This window comes from Danio rerio, chromosome 9 (assembly GCF_049306965.1).
Source record: "Danio rerio strain Tuebingen ecotype United States chromosome 9, GRCz12tu, whole genome shotgun sequence".
Classification (NCBI taxonomy): Eukaryota; Metazoa; Chordata; class Actinopteri; order Cypriniformes; family Danionidae; genus Danio; species Danio rerio.
The window spans coordinates 31,473,743-31,500,977 of NC_133184.1; the positions used below are offsets into that span (position 1 = coordinate 31,473,743).

At 35.8% G+C, this 27,235-nt stretch overlaps 1 protein-coding gene across 15 annotated transcripts in view; it reads right to left on the bottom strand.

Annotated features, from left to right (window-relative positions):
• il1rapl1a (interleukin 1 receptor accessory protein-like 1a) overlaps positions 1 to 27,235 on the bottom strand; it is a 269,927-nt gene that overhangs the window by 83,945 nt on the left and 158,747 nt on the right. The gene's annotated exons all lie outside the window — the stretch shown is intronic.

Here is a 27,235-nt window from a genome sequence, read left to right on the forward strand (position 1 = left end):
CAAAATGGAAAGTACATTTGTTTACAAAGATTAGCCATGGTTTTTACCACAAAAAAACATTTAAATAATACAAATAATCAAGTAAAAATGTTTGAATTCATTCATTTTCCTTGAACTTAGTCCCTTATTCATCAGGGGTGACCAGAGCGGAATGAACCACCAACTTTTCTAGCATATGTTTTACGCAGTGGATGCCCTTCCAGCCGCAACTCAGTAGTGGGAAACCCCTATACACACTCACTTTTACACTCATACATTATGGCCAGTTTTAGTTCATCCAGTTCCCCTACAGCACAAGTTTTTGGACGGAGACTTTAATATTGGCCCATTCTATGCTGGACAAATATATGTTCATTCATTCACTCGGAGGAAACCCACACGAACACATGGAGAACATGCAAACTCCAAACAGAAATGCTAACTGGCCCTGCCAGGATGCAAACCAGCGACCTTCTTGCTGTGAGGTGACAGTGCTAACCACTAAGCCACTGTGCCACCCCATGTATGCATTGTTTTTAAAAAGTGAAAACGTTCAATTTGATCCTTCCGCTAAATAATTTCCTGACAGTAAACAGCAATATAATGTTCCTATTGTAACATGACTCACATACAGTAATAGATCTCAAATAAAAGAATAAGAACTGTTCTAATAAAACAACAGATCATCTTTCCTTACACATAAGGTCTATATATATCTCGCCATGAGAAAACATTCATTTCTGTCGTAGTTTATTTGAAATCAAAATGGATTGCAGCATGGCGTGAAAATCATCTAACAGAAAACTTCATTAAAAAGTATAATTTAATGAACAAACACTACCTTTCAAAAGATTGACTTCAGTTACTTTTTTCATTTCAAAATGATTCTGTTTATCAGCATTTATTAAATACAAAAAAAAAATTGTTCAATTGTTAAACATTTATTAAAATTTTAAATAACTGCTTTCTTATTGTATGTAGTTTTAAATGAATTTATTACTCCTGTCATTATTGCTTTTATTACTATTACCATTACTACTACTACTACTAATACTTATAACAACAATAATTAATATAAGAGTGGTTTCTGAAGCATCATGTGAGTCTAAATGAGTATTAATCTTTAAAATCACTTAAATAAATGATTACATTAAATGATAAACTACAATTGAACAGTTCTTTTATAGTGCTATAACATTTCATAATTGTGCAATTTGTACTGTATTTTTTATAAAAAAAAAAGCAGCCTTGGTGAGCAGGAGAAGCTTATTTTAAAACATTTAAAACACGCACGCACGCACACACGCACGCACACACGCACGCACGCACACACGCACACACACACACACACACACACACACACACACACACACACACACACACACAGACACACACACAGATGTAAATAAAAGATCTATTATAAATAAAACATGACTATTGATCTGTATCCTGGACAAGATCTATGTTTTATAATGGACACTTTTTAGCCAATACACTGCAATTCTGAATTAAATATCAGCTGAATTTGTATGTATTAACTTAAAATGATAGTTAAGCCAAAAATGTAAATTCTGTCATCATTTCTTCCTCATGTCATCCAAGGAAATGGAAACCAGAGCAAATGCAACCTCTAAAATCTATAGTAAGGCCTAAAATTAAAGTACAGTAAGTAAATTGTGACAGAATCCTCTTTTTCAGATGCAATTGCTCTCACAGTACTTTACTTTTTAGAGAGCCAAAGTATTTTAATACATAACACGCACATCAGATCCTGAAGGTTAAAAAGCCTCCCATTAATTTCTGCATGTGAAGCTTTAGATGGAAACACGCACATATGCCGCTGTGATAAAAGACAAAATGTGAGCTATTGAAATGCAGATTTTTTTCGACAGAAATTCTCATAATTATTGAGATGTTAAGTCAATATGAGGCAGAGTTCATTTTAAAGCTTGGTTGCTATAGAGAAGTTAACCCATGCAACTAATTATACACTAACTAATTATGTTTCATTGTTGTAATTAACTGCTGTGTTTTATAATGTTTGCATATGCGAGAACGTGTGTGTGTGTGTTAGGGGATCTCTCTCAGTGTGTGTGTGTGTGTCTGTACACTGGAGATGGCATGAGCTTGTAATAAAAGCAGTTAATTGCTTTTTGAAACTCTGGAGATGAGGAATATAGAGCTATTAAAATCTGATAGGACAGTCAAATAATCTACTGTAGAGTTTATTTCTAACATATATATATATATATATAAAAAGGAAAACCTAAATAGGCCTCACATTTCACATAATGTGATTTCGCAAAGTGCCCCTAACAAGGCCAACATTTTATTCATGTTTATTACATTAATCGAGATGGCACTGGTGGCCTTGAACGCAGATGATTGATGTGCTTCTGTTTCATTTGCTTTCCAAGTACAAAGACAGAAATAACAAGCACAAATTGTGATTAATACTATTGCTAATCGTGGCTCAAAAGCAAGGAACATTTTATATATGGAGTATATTAGAAATAATTGGTGTATAGTTTCATTAATTATTAAAAAGTCAAACATACAGGAAAATCCCTAAACTTAAAATGAGCTTACTTTCACTCTAGAGTGTAATGAACTTACAAAGCCAGACCAATAAAATAAACCATTATTAGTAAGGTTTTAATTAGATAATTTGACTTTTGGGGCGGCACAGTGGTTTAGTGGTTAGCATTGTTGTCTCACAGCAAGAAATGTCCCTGGAACGAGTCACAGCTGGGTCAGTTGGCATTCCTGTGTGGAGTATACATGTTCTCCCCGTGATCGCATGAGTTTCCTCTGGGTGTTCCCCCAAAGTCTAAACACATGCGCTATGGGTGAATTGAACAAGCGAAATTGGCCATCGTGCATGTGAGTAAATGAGTGTGTATAGGTGTTTCCCAGTACTGGGTTGCGTCTGGAAGGGTATCCGCTGTGTAAAACAAATGCTGGATAAGTTAGTGGTGACCCCTGACAAAATAAAGGGACTAAACCAAAGAAAAATGAATAAATTAATGTTCAGATTTTAATTAGATAACTTAACTTTTGTTAATTGCCAAACAACTAGTACAATTATGCAGTGCAATTTAAAAATGATGAAATCATAATTATGTGTGTGCTGAAATGCATATAAGAGTTGGTTTGTAAATTGTGAAATATTTATTTGTGTGTGGGTGGTAGTTTTTTGTCGTGCATAAGATACTTATGCATCAAGATTTACATTGTTTCTCAATGTAAGAAACATAAGGGCATTTTTATAAATATTTTTTGGAACTGTAAAAAAACTAAATGAGTTTTGGGATACTGTACGTGAGTTATCTGTGATGATCCTGGGAAAGAAATTTCACAAGAGCCCTTTAATATATCTTTTTTGAGGTGGACTTGACTGAGGTATCAGACACTCTTTACCAAAAGGATAGGTGTAATTTCTTATGTATCCAGGAAACATATTCTGTTAAACTGTAAACAGCAACTCCCTCCAACATTTGAAGTATTTAAAAATATTATAAATGACACGCTGCATTTGGAATATCTAACATATAGCTTAAAAAATAAAACAAACATATTTTTAGAAACCTGGAATATTTTTATGGACCATCTATGAACCCTTTAACCTGAACCTACAAAATACCAATTGTTATCACACTGACCACTCACAAGCTGTTATTTGATTCCTGTTTAATCTAATAACATAAACTGGATTTGTTGATGTACATGTTTTTATATTTGTATACTCTGATACTACTTAATACTGAATATTCTTTTTGTCAACTGATAAATAAATAATAATAATAATAATAATAATAATAAAGATTTACGTTGTTTCTGATGCCTGACTTAATTTTAACTAACCCAATGTCCTACAATGCCCCTGAAAAAAAAAGGTAAATAGAAAACAGCATATTTTTGTTTAAAGAAATCTACAGTGAATGTATGTAAACAAATCGTAATTTAAAGGGTTAAAATCTTTTGAATGAATACATTTTTGTAAACTGTAAAAAAGCAGAGTTCCACACAATTCTTTCATGTCATCCCTACACAAATCTAATCAATTAAGTTAACTTGATTATTTTTTACAAATTTAAGTGGATGCTGGTAAAGAAAGTGAAAGAAAAGAAAATTCAAATACGATACTTTCACTCACCAGCCACTTTATTAGGTACAACTTCTCATTAACGCAAATTTATTAGCAGCCAATTACATGGCAGCAACATGAAGACAGGGTCAAGACGATCTGCTGCAGTTCAAATCGAGCATCAGAATAGGGAAGAGAGGTGATTTAAGAGATTTTGAACGTGGCATGGTTGTTGGTGCAAGACGGGCTGGTCTGAGTATTTCAGCAACTGCCGATCTACTGGGCTTTTCACACACAACCATGTCTAGGGTTTACAGAGAATAGTCAGAATAAGAGAAAAAATCAATAAAAATAAAAATTATGGGCGCAAAATGCCTTGTTGATGCCAGAAGTCAGAAAAGAATGGCCAGACTGGTACCAGCTAGAAAGGAAACAGTAACTCGGATAACCACTCGTTACAACCGAGGTATGCAGAAGAGCATCTCTGAACGCACAACACATCCAACCTTGAGGCAGATAGGCTACAGCAGCAGAAGACCACACCGGGTGGCACTCCTGTCAGCTAAGAACAGAAAAACTAAAACTACAATTCGCACTGGCTCACCAAAATTGGACAATAGAAAATTGGAGAAACGTTGCCTGGTCTGATAAGTCTCAATTTCTGCTGCAACATATGGATGATTGGGTCAGAATTTGGCGTCAACAACACGAAAGCTTGGATCCATCCTGCCTTGTATCAATGGTTCAGGCTGGTAGTGGTGGTGTAATGGTGTGAGAAATATTTTTTGGCACATTTTGGGTCCATTAGTACCAATTGAGCATCATGTCAACACCACAGCCTACCTTAGTATTGTTGCTGACCATGTCCATCCCTTTATGACCACAGTGTGCCCATCTTCTGATGGCTACTTCCAGCAGGATAACACACCATGTCATAAAGTGCTAATCATTTCAATCTGGTTTCTTGAACATGACAATGAGTTCATTGTACTCAAATGGCCTCCACAGTCACCAGAACTTAATCCCTTGGAGCACCATTGGGATGTGGTGGAATGGGAGATTCGCATTATGGATGTGCAGCTAACTAATCTGCAGCAACTGTGTGATGCTATCATGTCAATATGGAACAAAATCTCTGAGAAATATTTGCAGTACCTTGTTAAATCTTTGCCACGAAGGATTAAGGAGGCAAAGGGGGTAAAAACCAGTGTGGTGTACCTAATAAAATGGCCGGTGAGTGTATATTCAATTGTAAATTGACAATGACTTTTTTGTCTAGCTTTTTAAAATTGAATTTAAAATAATTTTTACTCAATTTTGATTTTTATTAAAACTGACAAAGCAGGTTTTAGAGTGCATGCTTTATTAAAAGGTTTTACATTTAAATCAAAGTGCAAACATAATTACCTTTGTAAGACCATTGTAATCACAAGTATTCAAACGATTAAGCATTAAAAGGACAAGAAAGAATGTGTTTAATTGTCATGAAAATAATCTCACAATGAAAAAAGAAAAAAAAATCATTTTGTTGCACATTCGTAACAATTTTTAAACCTTTGAAAAGGCTGAAATGTGACCAGGATATTTCTTAACATTGCTCCTGAAAAATCACCCGACAAAAGCCCGTCACAGACCCTACATAAACACTCGCACAAATGTCCTTCAACTTGTTTTGAGAGCATTAAAAAACACAAAGGCTTATTATACAGCTTTACATCCCCGAAAATATGACTCTATTCCAGTACAGAAAATCTCTTGTCATTGAGCTCAGTGCTCTGTGTTCCTGCTTGACTGCATTGCCCTTGACCAAATTCACAAACGGCTAAATCCGTCTCTGTAATAACTTCCCAATTGTGTTCAAATTAAGTGAAACCCATTACAGAACATTTCCTCCCCATTGCGGAGGACAGAACATCCACTCGTTACTTGGCTTTCCATCGATGCTGAAAGGTATGAAAATAAACAGCATAAAGCGTGCGGAAATGCTTTGTGACACACTGCTCATGTAGAATATGCAGCCCTCCAGACGTTTTCCTTCATGCTGAACCCAAGCTCTCGTCACTTATGAAAACGCTGAGCCAATAGATGGCAGTTTGCTGAATCTTTTAAATGAATATACGATAGCGAATCGGTACGATTTGATGACATGCGCATTCTGCCAAATCGATTGCATTTAATATGACAATTACATCACCTTTCTGTCCCACTCGGCTCTCTTTCTTTCTCCATCCTGGGCTGTTTTCTTTCTGTTTTGTCTTACATCTGTCTTGCATCAGTATGCTGTAACTGTACTGTCTGAAATGACTTCGCTAAACCCTGTTAACCTCTTCAGGTGTCATCATACCTTGCTCTCCGGTAGTCCCTGTTCACCCGCTCTGCCACTGTCCGTGGTGCTGAAGTCCAGCTCTTTCATTTAATTTTCATGCTCTCCTGAGAACTGCTTTGCTTTTCATGTTTGGGGTCGCAGAGAATAATGTTTGTGTCAAATAATAATACCAGTCTCGATCTTTGGTATCTTTTTTCCTTGGAATTCTTTCAATCGGCTCATCTGATTTTAATCAAATCCAATCAGATAGACATTACCGAAGGTTTATCTTTCTGTTTAAACCCAAAGTAGACATGCATGTTTGCCTTATTAATACTGTATCAGTTTGAGGTCAATTTGTTCTTCGCAAAAACTGACATCCCAAATGTTTGGCGGTTATCTATTAAAAAAAATACAGTCATACAAAAAACATATCATGATGTCTTCAACATTAATAGGACTGTTTTCTGAGCATTATATCAGAATATTAAAATATTTTAATAATAATTACTGAATAGATTATGTGACATTGAAAAATGAAGAAAAAATGCAAACAGTTCTACTTTGCATCACAGGAATAGATACAAGAATAAAATATCTTTAAATATATTCAATCTAAAAGACTCTCATTTTAAATCAATTGTATATTTATATAAACATATACATTTGTCAAAATATATCTATTACAGTATATACGAGCTTCCTTAGAGCCAAATTTATGCAATACCAATTTGGAATAATAATAATAATAATTCCTTACATTTATATAGCACTTTTCTGGACACTCAAAGTGTTTTACACATTTTAGGGAGGAAACTCCTGATCCACCACCAGTGTGCAGCCTTCACCTGGATAACGTGTAGGCAGCCATATCACGCCAGACCACACACCAGCTGATTGGTGGAGAGGAGACAGAGTGATGAAGCCAATTATGCAACCCAGGCTCATATTGAAAACAAAACGCTATCTACATTTCTGAAGAGCGACAAATACGTCCCCGGAGGTTTTTTGCAGTTTTTGTTTTTTCTTGCAAATCTACCAGAGGCCACTGTATACATTTTTTGAGATCTCAAATTTCTCTTGCGAGTGCCATTCGCACATCCTGTTCTTGCATAAATCCACTGAGAACACTGTCAACTGACTGACTGACTAAATGACTGACTCACCCTCCCTCTTCCCTAAACCCAACCAATAGTGTTTTCAAAAGCACCAATTGACCCACCCACCCACTTCCCTAAACCTAACAGAGAGTTTTAAAAAGCAATCCAGGAAAAGATCACCCAATTTTTACCAGGTTTTCAGATTTTACCCTATTCCTACCCCATTATTTACTTGTTTATTTTATTTTTGCCTTCTGTTTTTGTCTTACCCGCTTTCTTGAATCGTTCTTTGCTGGACTCAAATCTTGTTGTAGTCTGTATACCGATATACCACGCGAGCTACAGGACAAACTGGTAACAGTGGAAAAGATGTATATATGGAGGCAAACGGTCAGCTGGTAAGCGCGAAAAGGAATGGCATCCTACCGCCCTGTGGCTTTCGTTTTAAAGACAAAGTTCTGGGAAATTTGGCCAGGATGCTAGAGTTAAACCCTTACCTTTTTTTCGAAGGACACCCTGGGATTATTAACAACCAAAGATAGTCAGGACCTTGGTTTAACATCTTATCCGAAGGATGGCACTTAGGGAGCAATACAGAGTCACCATCAATATAATGGGACATCAGGATGCACACAGACCACAGGTTGAGCGCCCCCTGCTGGTCTCACTAACACCCCTTTTGGCAGCAACCTAGTTTTCACATGTTGTCTCCCATCCAGGTACTGACTGGGCACAGCCCTGCTTGGCTTCAGTAGATGACAATGTGAGAGTTGCACAGAGCTAGCTGCCGGCAAAGAATACTATTAGTTTTTATTTATTCAATATGTGACTGTAGAATGAAGTAATGGTTGTTAAAAAAAATCTTTAATTTAATTGATCTTAACTTAAGTTAATTATCTTTTATATTTTATTTACCGCATCAGGCTTTACTTATAAGTATAAACGTTTGTTTAAAAACAAATTTGGCTATTAGTTGGAAGCATGGCCTTATACACACATTTAAACAATAGGTGCAAAAACCAAGATTGCTAGACAGTCACAATTTTTAAAATCATGTAGTATAGGTCTGACGATCATCATAAATGAATTTACTAAAAGGCTACACTGTAAAAACACATCTATACACTTCTGTGTACACTTTTGTATAGGACTTGATCTTTGTTCTGTCAGCTTTTGAGGCAAAAAAAAAATCCTCATTCAACAAAGTGAGTTTTATTGACTTTTCAGTCGTTGGGAATTATAGATTGCATTAGAAATGAAAATCAGAAATAGATCTGCAAAGCAACAGAAAAAGTCCTGCCAGCTTTCTGTGCTCATTTCTCATCATTTACATAACCAACCCAGACATGTCAATAAAAGTCACTTTAATAAACCTTTCAACATCAAATGTTATCGGGGCAGACATCAAGCTCCCAAAATGCAATCTGAAAGCATAAGTGCATGGAAAACACTTCAGAATCACAAGCTACAGGTAACTGTTAATTATGTATATATTTTTACAAGTTCATTCACAATATACACATTCATTCTTCTACAGTTCAAGCATACAGATTACTTGATATTACTGTCAGGTCTTTTACATTTGTTCAGCGGAGCTGCCAAATAGTAAATGTTTAGCTATGTGCATCTCATCAAACCAAGTGCAAGAGTTTGTGCTCGTCTTCAGTAAACAGTAACGGTAATTCCTGCCTTCTTTGATTTGACATCTCATTTATTTTGATGGCGATGAGCGCTGGGACCGTAGATCAATCCAGATGAGAACTCGTCTATCTTGTCAAGGTACAATATTCTTGCAGCAGTTATTATTAGGCAATAATTTCACAACTTTTATTCTACACCTAGGAAAAAATACCAAGGTCTAGACCTCAGTGATACGGCCATTAGCTCATGCTAGGTGAAGGTGAAGCAAAATAAAAAGTGAAATAATCTGACGTGATGAATTGTTCACAATAAGACCAGGAACGTGCATGGAAAAAAAGTAAACAAGCTCAATTTTCATTTGATCTGGAACTGTGTATTTTTCAAGCTATTAAGCTATTATTACAGCATATTTTTCATGGCCCTGAGGTCTCGGAGACCCCAAACAGAACATGGGGGTTTAATCTAAAGAGGCTTGGACGCATCATGCTAATAACACAGTCAGAGAGAAATGAGGCAATTACAGAGTCACATAAACCTGAACGCGTTGACCCAATAAACTACGGGGTGCGTGGCCAATCACTACGGCCCCGTGGCTCTCAAATGCACACACACGCCCAAACGCTTGCTTAGCTTTGGTCGGCTGCACATTACGCAACCGTTTCCAGATGCATGAAGGCTGAGATGTGTAGAGACAAGCTTCAACTCTAATATCAGGTGCGCTTTAAACTGCTATAGGAAACTCTGACCTTTTTATGTAAGCGAAAAGGGGGAAGGAAGGAGCAAGAGAGATGTTTCATCTGTATCTCCAGCAAAGAAGCCTATATTTCTTTGCCCAAGTGATGCTAACAAGCCAAGCTTCCCTGAGGCGCTCCGGGTAACAGATAAAAGAAACGAAATGGAATCAAACTGGAATCAACGGCATTATTTTCTCCCTTCCACTCTTTTTTTCTCTCTCTCTCTCTGAACGCTCGCATCAGTCGCGCACCTGAAGCCTGCTTCTTCCCCCAATGCCTCTTTCTCCTAGATTCCCTTCACAAATGTATCCCATCATGCTCGGTTCCTCTGCATGTACATGCCTTCCTCTCCCCTCTCCCTCTGCATTCCCCATTCTCTTTTCATCCTCTCGTCTCCCCCCCACCCCATCTATCTATCTTGTTTTTCACTGCTAAATGAACGATAACGAGGTCGGTTGTCTCTGGGGTGAGGTCCCTTATGTAAGCCTATAAAACATTCACATGTTCTCAATCCTGCGCAACCTACTGCACTAAAATAGTCAGAGAAAAACAGGAGGATGAGAAAACGAACGAGAAGTTGATTGAACGCTCGCTTGCTCTCTTTCTCTCTCTCTCTACGCTCCCCTTCCTTCCCATTGTGTAAGATAAAACAACCAGCTTGCAAATCATTAAGATTTTGGATGCATTTCATGCAAATTACATCTGAATCCCTCCACGCACAAGCACACAATCCTATCTCAGGTCTCTGCAGCGGTGCACTTTCATCTCTCTCAAGCTCCGTGTGACAGGACTGAGTTCACTTCGCAGCTGAATGTGGCCCAAATATGATTTTCCCATCACATGTGCTCCTCTAATCTCTCTCTTTTTAGGGAATGGCAGTGTAAACTAAAAACTAATCTAATAATAAAAAAACCTTTAGTGTTGGTATTTTAAAAAATTATTTGCATTAATTGTTGTATTATTTCAATCAATGAAAAACATGTACAGTATACTGAAAAATAGTCAGCAAAACTGTTGCAAAATATTTATTTGTGTTGAATTTAAACAAACAAATAAATTGAATAATATTCAACTCAATGTGTTTGTTTAAATTCAGCCCAAATAAATTGCTTACAACCACTTAACATATAAAAAATTTAGTAAATGCAAGGAATCATTTTTGAATAATTTATTTCTGTGTACAGTTACATAATTATGATTTTTTTAAATGTTACCTAAGATTTTTGTGTTCTGGATTTATACCCATCAAGGCTATTGCAGTATTTATTTGATCTAAAATAGATTCAAACCAGAATTATTTTAATTTATTAACGAAAAAATTTGATTTCTAAACGCTGACAACGTGTAAATTAAAAAACAATGTTGCAGCAGCTCATTTTCATATTGTTTACATGAAAAAAACAAGTGCAAATGACACTGTAAACAAGCAAATCTGGCGGTGATAAGATGTGTTGAATTGGTTAACTTACGGCATGTTTTTTTTGGCATTAAAGTATGATGCAAATTCCCAAAACATTATGAAAAAAACACCCACAAACATTAGTCAATTATGTGATGCAATTCATTTATATACTCTCCTCAAATAAATTTTATATGTAAAAGGAAAATTCATGCAAACGAATATGCAGTAAGGTCTGTCAGAAAAATATCTGTCTCCATGCTTACAGTCTCAAAAATAAAGGTATGCGAACTGTCACTGGGGTGGTACCTTTTCAAAAGGTACACATTTGTACTTAAAGGGTCCATATAGGTACCTCGAAAGTATATATTAGTTCCTTAACATTTTTAAAAGGAACACTTTTTAGGTAGTAATATGTACCCTTGAGGTATTAATATGAACCTTTAGGTACAAATTTGCACCATTTAAAAAGGTACCACCCCAGTGACAGCTCGCGTACCTTTATTTCTGAAAGTGTACAAAGCACTAATTGTTTCTCTGTATGTCTTTAGAAAATCCAGATTTTTAAAATTTATTTTAAGGCCATAAAAGGTTTGGTTGTCATAAGTTGTTCTGTAAATCTGCCCCAAATTATTACATTAAAGAAATAAATGTAATGTAAAACAAATTAAAAACAGAAGACTAAAGTAATTTTGTCACAATTATGCATAGGTTAATCTATTGTGGCTTTATTTCACATAAAAACTCTTGGTTGGATATTTTAATTTCCTTGTTTGCTTGTTGTTTCCATGATATGTTTAACAAACATTTTTAAAGTTAAGTTAATTTACCCTGTGTATTTAAGTCTCTTAGTTTGTAGCAGTTCATGTTGTTTCCTTCTGATTATATACTTTTACAATCTTTTTATTTAATTTTATTTTATTAAGCAACAATGCAATTTGAAAAGTGCCATCAATAATCTTAGATGCTTAAGATTTTTTTGCATTTTATGTACATTAACAATGTACCCATGTCTGGTCAAAAAAGGTGCTGTTTGGATGCAAGCAAGCAAATATTTAAAGGGATAGCTCACTCATTATTAACTTGCCGTCCTGTTGTTTAAAACCTTTATGAATTTCATTTTTCTGTGAATGAACCAAAGAAGATATTTAGAATAAAGGCTGGTTGATGGTAATTTTTTCACAATCATGCAATGTTTAATGTATTTTGGTTTCATTATACTTAAAAACTCTTGGTTTGATATTTCTATTTATTTATTTATTTGGTTGTAGCTGCCATGATATGTTTAACAAACATTTTTACAGTTGAGGTTATTCATCCTCTGTATTTAATTCCCTTAGTTTGCTCAGTTCATCGCCTGATATAGTTTTCTCCTGCTTATATCCTTTTGCAATCTTTTTATGTTAATATATTAAGCTTAATTGCAATTTGATCTTGTCTTTTTAAGGCATCATCACACTAAGATGTTACATATTTATTATTGATATTGTCTATTATTTTTGTCATTTTATGTCCATTAAGTTTGTACAACATGCCTGGCCAAAAAAAGGTCCTGTTTGGATTTAAGCAAGCAAAGTTTTAAAGGCGTAGTTAATTCATCATTTACCCTCTCTGATGTTAATTTAAACCTTTATGAATTTAATTCTTCTGTTGATCACAAAAAAAGATATCTTAGTGCAAAGAATACGATGGAAGGCAATAGTTCCCAGCAACCAGCATTTGTCAGAATATCTTATTTTGTGTTCAAAAAAGAAAGAAATTCAAATTGTTTGGAACAAGTCAAGGGTGACTAAATGATGACAAAATTTTCTTTATTTGGGGTGAACTATGCCTATTAGTGCTTATAATCTTTTTAGTACTTCAACAACCATGTCAAAGATGCCTAATTCTAGATCATAATGGAAAGACTCATTTGGCTTAACCACTTAAACTCTGCTGCTATTTGGGGATTTCCGCCTGGATTTTGCCTACCCAAATTTAAAAGCTTCCCAAATCAACATAAAGAGGTGTAAATGCAAAAAATTGGTATCATTTTAAAGAAAACCCTTTGAATTTTCATAAAACACTATTGAAAGTGTTTAAAATAACTGTATATGTCATCTGTGTTATAATAAACACCTAAAAAAAGAGGCGCTTTTTGTATTTTTTTTATAAACTCAAATCTGAAAGTGTACCTTTTAGGTTCTGTGTGGTCTAGCGTGCTGTAATTAATTTTGGTGGTTCCTGCACATGTCTGTAATCATAGGAAAAAAGAAAAATGTCTCTACCATAATCTATGCAAAAGTTGTATTCCAACATTGTATTCCAACTGATGAGAGGTGCTAAACAAGCCACAGGGACCAATCCTTGTTTACATATTTCACTATTCTTTTGTTTGATCAAACATAATTCACTGTGTTTGGACCACATCAGACATTTAAAGGATTACTTATGCACATCCCCTCAAAAACAGAGGAGAATGGCCCTGAAGGGCACAGCATAAGGTAAGAGATGACAGCTGTCTGTGCTATCTGGGGCTGCTTATTGATCATGAATGTATTGTTTACATTTCTGCGCCATGGAAACACCACAATTCATTCAGCAACTGTTTGAAATGAGAACATAATTCAGTAAAAAGAATGCTAGAACTGTATGAGCACCGGCAAGAGCTTTCATTTGAGCTATAACTTGTACATGTGTCATATAAAAAACATGCAAATGAACCAATGTAAAATACCTAGCTCGGGTATCCAAAATACTGTGTATTTTAAGTGTAAATAACTTTTATACAGTAGAATAAAAACCAAAGTGATGCATATGTGCATAAAATATAGATTCTACACTTTCAAACGACACCACTTACGGGGGTCTGGTGCAATGCTAGCCCTTTAAATCTGAAAGCGAAAGTCGATGACGTCACGGGTACCGGGTCCGCAGAGTTTAAGTGGTTAAACCATTGGCCTCAAACTCAATTCCTGGAGAGCCGCAGTTCTGCATAATTTAGCTCCAACCACCTCAAACTCAAACCTGCTTAATAGTCTTTAGTATCTTGAACACCTTGATTAGTTAGATCAGCTGTGTTGGGAACAAAACTTTGGTTCACACGGTATTTTGATGGTCTGTTTGTTGAACACAAGTTACATTGCATCTACATGCCAACTAATTCTTATTAAACTATAAGTAAACTGTTAGGTTGGGATTAGGGTTAGTGTAAGTTGATATGCACTTGCAAAGTTTCTTATAGTCAGTTAAATGTCTGTTGAATGTCTGTATCAACAGATATTAAGCAGACTGTCTACTAATACTCAAATAGACCATCAAAATAAGTGTAACCAAATTTTGCAGAACTGCGGCCCACCAGGAATCGAGTTTGAGACGTATGGCTTAAAACTGTAAAAAATGAGTCTTTATTCTCATTTATAAATTGACCACTAATTGGCCTGAATCTACTTGAATGTTTTTGAGATGTGCTGGAATAGACAGTGTTGTCTTATTGAGAGCCATTATTAGCTTTGATTACAATGTATGTTTATCATGGCATTGTTTCGAAACTCATTTGCAGTTTCTTTTGGCAGAGATCTTACATTAGTAATCGACCATCTCCCCTACATGACCCTGAGGTGAACCACTGTCGACTAAAGCACATCTCAAGACAATTGGTGGTCATTTCTCATGTGAAAAATAAAGCCTCCTTTCACAGGTTTGTGCCCAGTGAATCTTTGCATCGTCATCCTGCAGCATAATCCTTGGATATGTCTTAGAAAAGGATAAAAAGTTACCGCATCAATTAAAAAGAATGGTTACCAAACATATAACAAGCCAAAAACACATTAGTCTTCTGTCAAATCAGCTTTACGGAGATAAACAGGCAGTAAAATCAAAAATTAGTAAGAGTGTGCAGTTTTATCAAAGAGAAACAAGTTCAATACATCATTAAGCAGTTGGACTTCAGTTAATTAATCACTGCAATAAACATCCAGTCAGTAAGTCTTAAGTATTTGTTTTCTTAAATCCAAACAGGGGCAGGGAGTGGTTTTAGCCATCATAATTCAAAGACTAAATGATGTTGTTTGCAAGGATGTTCCCAATTGTTCATAAGATAAAACGCTCTCTAGACAGATGTCTGCTTTCTCTAATACCACCTGTCACCGACCAGCTATAGCCAGTAGTAAATCATGGTTGGCCAGGCTGTGATGTACTACTTAAAAGCAGTTGGCTATTTGAAAAAGTAAGCCTGTCGATTTGTTCTGCCCCAGCTCCCCAATTCAATAGGAAATATGTCAAAACAAGAAAGAAATTGTGTTTCTTAAACCATTTCATGGAGTCTTTAATGGCAGTAAAAGCGAAGCGCTGCTTTGAAAGCGTGAAAACATTTTAGGGAGGTTGAATTACGACTCTGGCCTTGAGACAGATATTAGATTTTTAGTCCAGTTGAGTTTTTCCTTCCTCTGAAGGGTCATTAGTAAAAATGAGCCATTTGTGATGAGAAATTTCCACATTAAAACGCTTTGTTTATTAAAATGAAAGCGAATACAAAGAGATTAGTGTTCCCTCACTGTGCGCTTACTCTAAGAGGTTTGTATTTGTTCGCGTGTGTCCCCCAAGTAAGCTAGTAATGATCACTTGACAGTTTAAGATGCCAACTGTCTTGAGCAATCCCGTGTCTGTGTGCATGCAAATGTGAGTCAATCGCCCAAACCTCAGTGAGTGTAAAGCTTGTAGCTGCCGCAAAAAGGTTGTTTGGCTTTTTTTTCTGTGCTAGATGTGTTCAGCAGAAAGACAGAGAGGCTGCGTGCTTAGTGATCCGACCACTGGGGAGTGTCACTGGCCAAGATTACAGCTAATCCACCATGATCCAACGCCTCGACACACACACCAACAATAAACGCTCACTGCACACACACCGACAGCAATCACCTCGCTCTACAGAAGACCCTTGAACACTTACACAATGTTAGATGAGGAGGATTTACCACATATACCACACAAAAACCAAAATAAAAGGTTCTAAGAGACATTTTTGCAGGGATGCCATAAAGACAGCATTTTCAGTTTCCCAAAGGACAATCTTATTAGAACATTTTAAATGTTTTCACATCAAACACCATAACGATGAACATAACTATAAAGACATCGCTTTAAAAATCGTAAAAATCATCAGAGTTTAGACCACAGCTATAATGATAAAAATGCACAAAAACAATACCGTTTTCATCACTTTCAGGATGATTTTTTTTTACAACTAATAAACTATAAAACACTGAAAGCCAGTCAGAATCTATAGAAATATAAAGTTTAGGCAATTAAAAATTACCCAGCAAGCATTTTTGTTGTTAAAACATATCTTATAGACATCTAAACAGCCGTCTTGGCTAAAACAAGGCTAAATGTTGGCTCTCAGTGAAATTCTAATAAATGTCTAAGAATAGGCCAAAACTAGTCATTAAATAAACAGAAACTAATGACTAGACATATAAAATCTGTCTAATCTGTCTATTTGACTACTAGTCTAGTTTTGGATCTAGTTTAGTTTAGATGTCTATTGAAGGTCTACAGGGCCGGAGCAAGCTGAACTGCCGCTCTAGGCAAAGGACTGTCACGCCGCCCTCAAACCTAAAGTGAAACCGGGGGGTGGGGGGTCTATTCTGCCGCCCTAGACGTGGCTATAACTGAGGCGCGGGTGGCGAGGGTAGTTTAGGGGATGCCACCCTCTCTATTCTGCTGCGCTAGACGCGGATATAACAGAGGCGCGGATGGCGAGGGTAGTTTCGGGGACGCCGCTCTCTATATTCTGCCACCCTAGACGCGGATATAATTGTGGGCGCGGGTGGCGAGGATAGTTTCGGGGACGCCGCTCTCTCTATTCTGCCACCCTAGACGCGGATGAGGGCGCGGGTGGCGAGGGTAGTTTTGGGGACGCGCCCTCTCTATTCTGCCGCCCTAGGCAGCCGCCTAGGTAGCCTCTATGGAAGCGCCAGCCCTAGACGTCTATTAAACACAAAATTGATTGCTGTGTACTGTCGACAACAACCCAGGCTGAATTAATATGTACTTTGTGTATATATTTCTGGAGAGCACCAAATACATCCCAGGAGGAACATTTTTTTGCAGTTTTTGTTTTTACGAATCCACCAGCGGCCGCTGTGTACACTTTTTCAGATCGCAAATTTCTCGCATGAGTACTATTCACGGCTGCTGTTCTTGTGTAAATCCACCAGAGGCCACTGTCGAGTTACTGACTGACTTTCAGATTGACTGATACCCCCACCCAACCCCTTTCCTAAACCCAACCGATAGTGTTTTCAATATCCTGATTAACCCGCCCATCGCCTTCCCTAAACTCTCAGAGTGTTTGCAAAAGCAATCCAAAATAAAAAAAGCTCTTACGGCTGCCTGATTTTTACCATGTTTCAGATCTTATTACATTTTCACCCTGTTATTTACTAGTTTATTTTAGTTTTTTGCTTTCTGGAACCTTTTTTGCTGGACTCAAATGTTATCGTCACGGTAAACTCCTCTCTGCGTCCCTAGTATGCCGCTGTACACAGCAAGCAACTGGGCAAACTGGTAACAGAAGAAAAGCCATCCACATGGAGATAAGTGGTTAGCTGGTAGCGTGAAAACAAACAGAAGCCGTCGGCAGTCATACCTCCCCATAGCATTCATTTTAAAGATGAAATACAGCCATGCATAGATCTATATAGATAGTTTGCGCTCTCCAGAAATGTATACAGGGGTATGTTTTCACAATAAGCCTGTGTTGGTCGACATTGTGTAGAAGCTCAAAGCTCAATCTTTTCAACTATTATATAAATCTTAAAATCAATTGATTATGTCAGAGAGAGAAATATAAAAATTTCTCTCATGTGCCTCAGTCTCATTTTTGTGAAAGTGCAAATACATACTTCAACATACGTTTGACTGCAGTTTTTAAGTAAAATGAATGCTGTAAAATAAATATCAGCAACTTCTGCATGTAATTTACAGGATCAATAAACCAAGCACAACACTTAATAAATATCGTGAAGCACCATAATAATGTCCATAGTTTGTAATCAACAAAAATGCGTCAAATTAAATTTAAAAAGTCCATATTGACAACTTTTCTAGTGTGGTCATTTTGGTCAGCATAGCTCATGTTGTAAAGTATTGTACTTGTGGGGCAGAGCATTCAGGTTTGAGTCCGTTATAGCACAATTCCATAACATAATTAAAAGCATAGTTCCACAAGAAAGCAATGTAAAATCAAGGTGAAACTCATTGTTGAATTGTAACTTTTGCTATTAAAACACTATTGGTTGGGTTTAGGGAAGTGTTTAAGTCAGTGGTTCACTTGGTGACCAAGCCCTGCCGTGGTGTGTAAAAAACCTCTGAAACATATAAATTAATTTTTCATACAGCATTGTATGTTATCCCCGTGCTTGCATAGGTTTCTTCTGGGTGCTCCAGCTTTCCCCAACAGTTTAAAGACATTTACTATAGGTGAATTAGGTAAGCTAAATTGTCTGTAGTGTATGTGTGTGAATGAGAGCACATGCATGTTTCCCTGTGATGGGTTGCACCTGGAAGGGCATCCGCTGCATAAAACACATGCTGGATAGGTTGGCAGTTCATTCCGCTGTGGTGACGACTAAGCCGGAAAGAAGATGAATCATACAGTATCATACATAATCATACAGTATTTTAGAATTGCAAAAATCTACAAAGTGCCCTCTATTGGATATCATCTGAAATATGCAACAAAATGTATCAGGCACAACCTATTTTTTCCGATATATTCCATATTTCCGATATTTTTATATTTCCAATAAGGTTGAAAATTTACAGAGGTGAAACACACAAGCTAGCAAATAAATAAATAAATAAATAAATAAATAAATAAATAAATAAATAAATAATAATAATAATAAATAAAGTAACTTTCTGGTGCCTACAGACGGGGTATAGCTAATTACTAATAAACCACATTGAAATGCAGATTTATTTATTTCTTGCAAATGAGTAAGCATTGTTACATGGGAAAACTATTCACCAATTGAGTTTATGTGACAAACAACAGTATAAGTCCAATAAATAAAAAATGAGATAACCATGTAGCATTATTGTGTGTTTGAACTTTGTATATAGAAACAGTTTGAAAATATTTTCATGCGATCAAGAGTCTGCATTTTATACATTAAAACAGCGAAAACACAGAAAAAAACGTTTAAGTCCACCAAGAAGAATGAAGATGCCACTTGCTGTCACGTCCACTTCGGACAAATAAAAGGCAAATCCTCTGCAAATAAAACAAATCGAAGTACAGAGTAAGGAAGGCTTTGAGGAATGCTAGGAAACCATATTTGAATCAAAGAGGAGAACAAAATCCAGAGAAAAATCCACCGAAAGAGGTGAGTGGAAAAAACGTATACGTGATGTGATCACTCTCTCGGAACCCACTGAGGAGTGCTAAACAGTAATAATAATAATAAACTTTAAAAAATGCTTAATATTAATTTGAAATTTCTGTTAATGTATTATAATATGAATTATTACTGAATCAGATCTTTAGTGGGATAAAGTGATATGATGAATTGGAGTTATACAGGTATTCCACACTAGTACTGGACATATACCATTATTCCACATTTAAGAAATATAAATCACAACAACTCTTTTTTTTTTAGTACTGAAACTCATTTAATTTTTAATACTGACACTGAAAAATGTTATCTCCTTAGAATTTAAAAGCTTTTATTGTCTATCTTCAAGCAAAATAAAAATATGTAATATAATGTTCACAAATCTAAATAAAAAAAAAGCCTTATTATCAAAAATTTGAAAATATGGACTTATATGGTTCTTTATCTCATGACCTCAATTACACTTAGACTTTTAAACAGCTGTTTCTACAATAAAAACCTCTCTACAGTGATGTTTCCTTCAGCGATGACTAGCTATTTCAAAGCTCAAATAATGAACATTGTGGTACAAAAACATCCTACATTTACATTGAGATTTTTAAACCACCTAAGATATCTTTCTCCATAGTGCACTATAATTGCATTACAGTTTTTCCAATTATAGTAAGAGACATGCCTAAATTAATTCTTGTGGCATTCAACAGCATCTCACAGATTCTGTCAATAGTGCTTACATTCGACTCAATCTATAAAATTCCCTTTTCCTTTTTGCAAAAAAAAGAAGAAAAAAAAAGAACCCCTGACATTTCCATTAATTAAATCATGATGTTGAACAGTATGTACCGTGCAAACATCTAGTACCTCAGTCAATTCAGAATGCAGTTCTAGGGCTGACCTGTGCATGAACGCTTATGTGTGTTCGAGAGTGAACAAGAGCTTTTAAAGGAAGAGGAGGACTTGGAAATGTGCGGCTTGCAGACTCGTGTGTAATTCAACGCAGTATCGATCATGCTACAGGACTGTCAGGTCAAGGAATTCCGCCTCCACACGCGCACACACACACACATACACGGGCACACACACAAACAAAGCATACGGGCCTCCAGTGAGATGTGTGTGGTTTAATGTTTTAAATGCTGCCCAGATGCTCCGTGCATAAAGGAAGGATATTAAATAAATAAAAGGGAAAGAGGATGAATAATCCTGTTAAAGATCAAACAACTCCCTCTCCTTCTCTCCCCTCTACAATCCTCATGGGAAATATAATGCGCGCACACACAAATGAAAAGGCATATAGAACTAAATGACAGTGGTATTCCCTGGCCACAACAATACATGACTGCGTTTACCTGTGAGAAAAGATTAAAGATGAAAGAGTACAGCAAACAAAAACGTGTTGATGTTGCTGTTAATGATAACGCTGACTAGTTTTTAATGTCTGAATCTTGAATCACCATTAATATTGCTCACACTTAATGCTTAGCTCTAAACTATTAAACTTCATTAGTGTTATACAAAGCATTGCACTTTGGCATGTAACACACTCTGCACCATTTATGCGATTGTGGAAATTACTGAATAGAGAAGTGTGATTACCTAATACCTTTTCTAAGAGACCAGACTTCATGATTAGGAATAAACATGCAACAAAAAAAAACATTATGAAGGAGGCGGTGAGTCATAGGTAGACACCAGATTATTATAGATACTAAACGCCTAGGAAAATTATCCAGAACCCCCTAGCAACTCCATAGCAACCACTCAGAACCCCCTGGCAACTGAATTGCAATAGGCAAAAGGGCGCCACAGCAAAACACCACAGCAACTGCATAGTGATGCCCTGACAAACGCTCACAACATGCACTGTTTTAGATTGACCTTATTCTTCATGTAAGAGTGGGCACTTTGGAACCTTATTGGCTTGAGAATTCAGTTCTCATTCATTTCCATTCATTTTTAGTCGCAGAAACAACTTGTTATGCTGCTTAATGTTGCAAACTGGTATTTTGTAATTATATTAACAACATTTTCATGTATAGTCTTAAACACACTTGTTTGTAGAGATAACTGTTTGACTGTCTGCCATTTGTTAGTCCAATGGTATCTCACAGCCATTCGTAGCTTTTTGATTCAGTGGTTAATTCGCTTGAATTTGTATGATCTCGTTTATACAATTTAGTTTTGATTGTGATTTGCTTATCCTCCAACGATTGATGAAAGGTGTTGTTTCAAGAGTTCGCCCTTAGCTGATGATTGATTATGAAGTGTGTTTGGCATGCTGTCCCGGGAGAGAGCACTGAGCTTGTGAGATCCTCGAGCCCGGGGCTACCCCCCATTGCAGCGCAAGAGGGGAGTCCGAGTTCAGGTAGGTCTTGAGAACTCTTCCTGCTTGATGATGTGGAAGTAGATTGAATGCTATGGAGTTTCTATGCTGTTAATTTAGATTTGTTAATTTACTTATGTTACATGTTCTTGGTCTGTGGGAGGAAACTGGAGAGCCCGGTGAAAACCTATGCAAACATGGGGACAACATGCAGACTCCGCACAGAAATGCTGACTTGGTCAGGTAGTGACTGAGCCAGTGACATTCTTGCTGTGTGGCAATGATGCTAACCATTAGGCCTCTCTGCTGCCCAGACAAGGAAATGGGAGGAGTAGGGGTGGAAGGGGGGATTTTTCAAGACAAAGATGGCTGAGGTAAGATACTCTGGTTATTTATAGTGGTTAATGAGTCGTCTGATTGGTGAATCAGTGTTAGCAAATGTGGACCAGCTGCTATCAATCATAAGCGCGTGCTCCTCTCGAAATTAGTTTACAAATAAACTTCACTTGGTGCCAAGCACCCTTTAAAAAAATTTATATTTTCATACAACTGAACTCAACTATGAATTCAATTATGTAAAAATGTAACTATGAAGTTGGCGCCAATAGCTTAGTGGTTAAGTGCACAGACATATGGTGCTCATGGCGACCCGAGTTCGATTACTGGCTCAAGGTTGTTTGTCGACTCTTCCCTTCTCTCTACTCCCAATACTTTTCTGTCTGTAACCTCCACTATCCTATTCTTATCTCAAACTTAAAATAATTTTTAAAAAGGTAACTATTAATAACATTTTTGGTTATTCCTGTTTTTTCTCTTATAAGCTGAATTGGAGGTTCTAAAACAAGCGGCAAAAATATCTTACTTCCTTATTGGTGAATAAGGCTAATAAAGACGCCAGGAAGAACCAAACATGTTTTCACAGTTATGACATACTGAACAAGTGCTTATTTTGGTACCCCCAAAAACCAATTGGTAAAAGGTTTTTTTCAAAGAACCATTTTTAAATGCGTGTGAAGAATACTTTCGTAATTTAAAGAACATTTTTAAGACTTTCCAAGTCTTTTTACTTTCGTCAATGGTTCTGAGGAACCTTTAAAGAGACAGCTGATGAAAATGAATATTTGCTGACCATCTGCTCAAGTGGTTCTAAAATTCTATGAATTTCCTTCTTCTCAAAGAAGAAACACAAAACAAGATATTCTGAAAAATGTCAAAAGTTTGGGGTAAGTAAGGTTTTTAAATGCTTTAAAATAAGCTTCTCCTGCTCACCAAGGCTGCATTTATTTAATCAAAAATGCAGTACAATTTGTAAAATAGCTTTTGATTCTACAAAAGGTTGTTTGTAGTTGATATGGTCTATAAGGAAAATTATTATTTAAAGATCTCTTTACTAAAAGGTTTTTCTATGGTATCACTGTGAAAACCTCATGTTAGTTCTTGTATAGATGTTGACTATGTTGAAACTGGGGCTGAACAATATTGGGAAATTGTACATTTTGATATTTATTTTCACTGTGATTTATATTGCCATATAAATACAATTTCACCAGATGACTTAAATAGCACTATTTGCAAAGTAAGTACTTTAGATTGATAGGAATGCTTTTGAAGGGGAGTAAAATATAAACATATTTGTTATGTAATTTATTATACTTATATAATTAACCAACTACATTCGTAAATAAACACAATGGAGCAAAGAGTAAAGTAAAATAAATAGATTTTTAAAGATTTTCTAGGGAAAGTCTAACAGTATTTAGGTATACAGAAATTGAATAATCAAATGTAAATTTACACTGCACAGTAATCATCAAAAACATTTTTATTAAACTTATTGAATACTATAATGCTTTAAACTCCTTAAAATGCTCACATAGTTACAGGCCTCAAACACATTCTGAGGATAGATATTTTCACTTTATTATGGTTCAGTTGTGCAGTGTCTAAACAAATCTTGTGTGCTTTGATCTGTGGTTTTTGGTCATCTACAATCCCAAATCAACACTGCATTGCGATGTGACTATTGCAAATGCACACCTTGTGGTAGCGATGCTCAAACGATATGTTGTGCTGCCCCAGTTGAAATGTTTCAAATGCCTTAAAAATAAAATACAGTAGCACATAAAGAGAGATGATATTACTCAATAATCACACTTGCACTTCTCTCTGTGCACTTGTTTCTTCAGTTTGAGGGAATCACTCATCTTCAAGGGTGCCTTGTGTATGTGTGTGCGTGCGTGGCTGGGTGGATGGAGGTGGAGAATTAGTTTAAGTGGGTTTCTGTTGCTTAGATAAGAACCTTGTTAAAATGCCTCACTACAGAGTTTCCATAACTACAGACACACTTCCAAGCAGTGAGGTCACGATTAGCACATCAGATTGGTGTTTCGCCTTTGAATAAAGCGGCTACATGTGGGAAAAAAGGATGCAGCAAAATTTCAGGCAAAAAAAGAAGAAAAGAATCTGCCATCTTTTACTCATCATTCGTTTTGGTCTGGTCTAAACCTGTATGATTGTTTTTCTTCACTGTGACAAAAATAAATGTTTAGGGTTTTATTCATGGTGCTCTAATTCGATTCATAATATTCAAATGTCTCATGCAATAAAAGAAAAACATGAAAAGATGCCTTTGAGCTCTGAAATCCATAAAACAAAACAAAAAAGCCTCATATTTCAGGTCTTCTGAAGTAAATACAATAGCTCTGTGAACTGTAAAAAATGGTAACCTGCAAATGTCAGCATGAGGAGCTATTTCTGCCTGATCTAACCTTTACATTCATTTTTACTGAAGCAATAATAAATATTAGAATTTATTCAGGGATCTTGAATGGTTATAATATTTAAATGATATCATACATTTATGATAAATCTAAAATATCAGAAGAAGATTTTTATGCTAACATTTATCTGCGTGTGAGGAAAAGACCAAAATTATTTGTTATTCTCAAAAAATCTTGCCCCTAGTCACTGCCTGCATAAGCCTATTGAATATTCTGCAGAATTTCATTGTCTCAGACAGAACTAAAATATCATACAGGTTGGGAACAACATTAATTTGACTTCTTGTTAGAACTATTCCTGTAATAGAAAGGAATTTGCATGTATCCATTTGAAACATCTATAACTATGAAAAGAGATATGGCAAGCTGATTTAACATTCAGTCTTCATGCTTGTCTATTTCATGCTACAACAGTGGAACCTTTCTTTTTTAGTTTCCAGTACCCACGTATAGCAGTGCTTTCTTTTAAGTTACTATGCTTTTTTAAAAGATGCTTATTCATAATATTTTGTTTATTAAATAATATTACTCATTTATTGACACTAGTATTAACTATTACCATCAGTATTTACTTCTCTATGATTAAATAACACATTTAAACTGTTTTACTCTATATATGACACTTATGTAACATGTTGCGAGTTTTTTAATGAACACTTCTGTGGCCATTTTGACTAGGCATAACGTGAGATCAGTAAACAAGCTGACTTAAAAATAAGAATTGTTACTAAGAAAAATTTCAAAACATTAGTCTAAAAACAAAAAAAAAAAAAAAAACTAATATCTAAACAATATGTAGTAGTATTGTAACGATCTCCATCAATAGCTCTTGTAGATCACTGGAAACATTCACTATCACGTAACCTCTGCCACCGAACTGATCTACATTTTCCATCAGACACCTCACTCACACACCAGTTTCAGATCACCCAAATACACACACAGCTGGAAGCTCATCATGGAATGATATCCTGGAGTCTTGTTTGCCTCAACATTTCTAAACATTGCCATCTAGTCTTTCCCTGTTTTTGATCCTTGCCATGTTTATTGTTTATAGTATATTGTTTTTAGTGGTGGTCAAAGTGAGGCTTTGTGAAACACTGAAAGAGTGGGATCGAATCCAGGGTGTAACATGCTACTATATAGATATTTATTTATAAATGCTATGTTCTTGTAGTATTTTTTGTTTTAAAATTGACCTGACTTCTGCATAAAAACTTTGTAAATAAATATGTCTTGTTTTGGACAGTTGGACAATATTTTACAATATTAAAATACATCAAGTTATATTTACAGTTTATTTTGTAAAAGTCGGGATTCGGTACTCTGTTCCCATTTGCAGCACATTTACTCTGTGCACACGTACGGTCCAGGCTACAAGAGATAAAGGGATTCCCGACCTTGTCAGTCAAATGCAGATTCGCCAGGTCTTGAAACGCTTCTGAAATGACTGATGCTTTGAATCAATTTAATTATATGATCTGGTGTTTAAAAATCACCTTAGTCACGTGACCGGGGTGTTTCGAAACACTTGCTCTTTGGGATCTCAATACTCTGTCGGAATGTCAGTTTCATGTCAGCCATCCCTAGTCTTGCCATGCTTTTGATCCTTGCCTTGTTTATTGTTTACTTTATTTTGCCGCTTATATCAACCATTTTGCCTATTAACACAACTACGCTTTTGGATTACTCTCTCACTCCTGCTTTGACCATTGCCTGCCTGACTCAGAGTTTCTGCATTTAGACCCTTACCTCCATCACACTCTGAAATGCAGAGATACTATAACCCAAAAGAGTTAAATCTGGACAAACCCATCATTGGGTTATTTTATATATATATTTTTTATATAACATATATATATATATATATATATATATATATATATATATATATATATATATATATATATATATATATATATATATATTTTTTTTTTTTTATATATAACATTTTTTAACATTGGTTGGTTTTGTTCACCCAATTTTGGGTTGAGTGTCTGTTTAATATGCATGAGTATTATTAGCATCAACATATCATCACTTTCACTATGGAAAAAAATATTGAATTTCAACAGCTTTTTAATGACCAAGTACTAGCATCAAACAAATAAGTACTACTATCTAATATACCCTATATTAAAAGGTAATTACTAAAAAAGTAAGTGCTAGTCATCAGGCAATATAGATACTTGCAGCTTATAGATTAAATGTTAAACCTGCCGTAAGAGAGATGACCAGTATATGGACATACTTTATGAGATACAGTATATGACAAATGTTTCTTTAGAAAGAATTAAGAACAATCAACAGACTGGTATCTTCCGTTACGGTCACAGGGGATGAATATTTGTTATGGAATTTGTTTTTCTCCGCAGCCATCAACCTTGAATTTACATAATTGCATAATGCAACATCTAACAGAAAAGTGAAGAAAAAGAAAGCACAGGTCTCGTTTTAAGCCTCGTTTCCTCATTAATTCGCCCTCAAATTGGCCCTAACTAGGTCT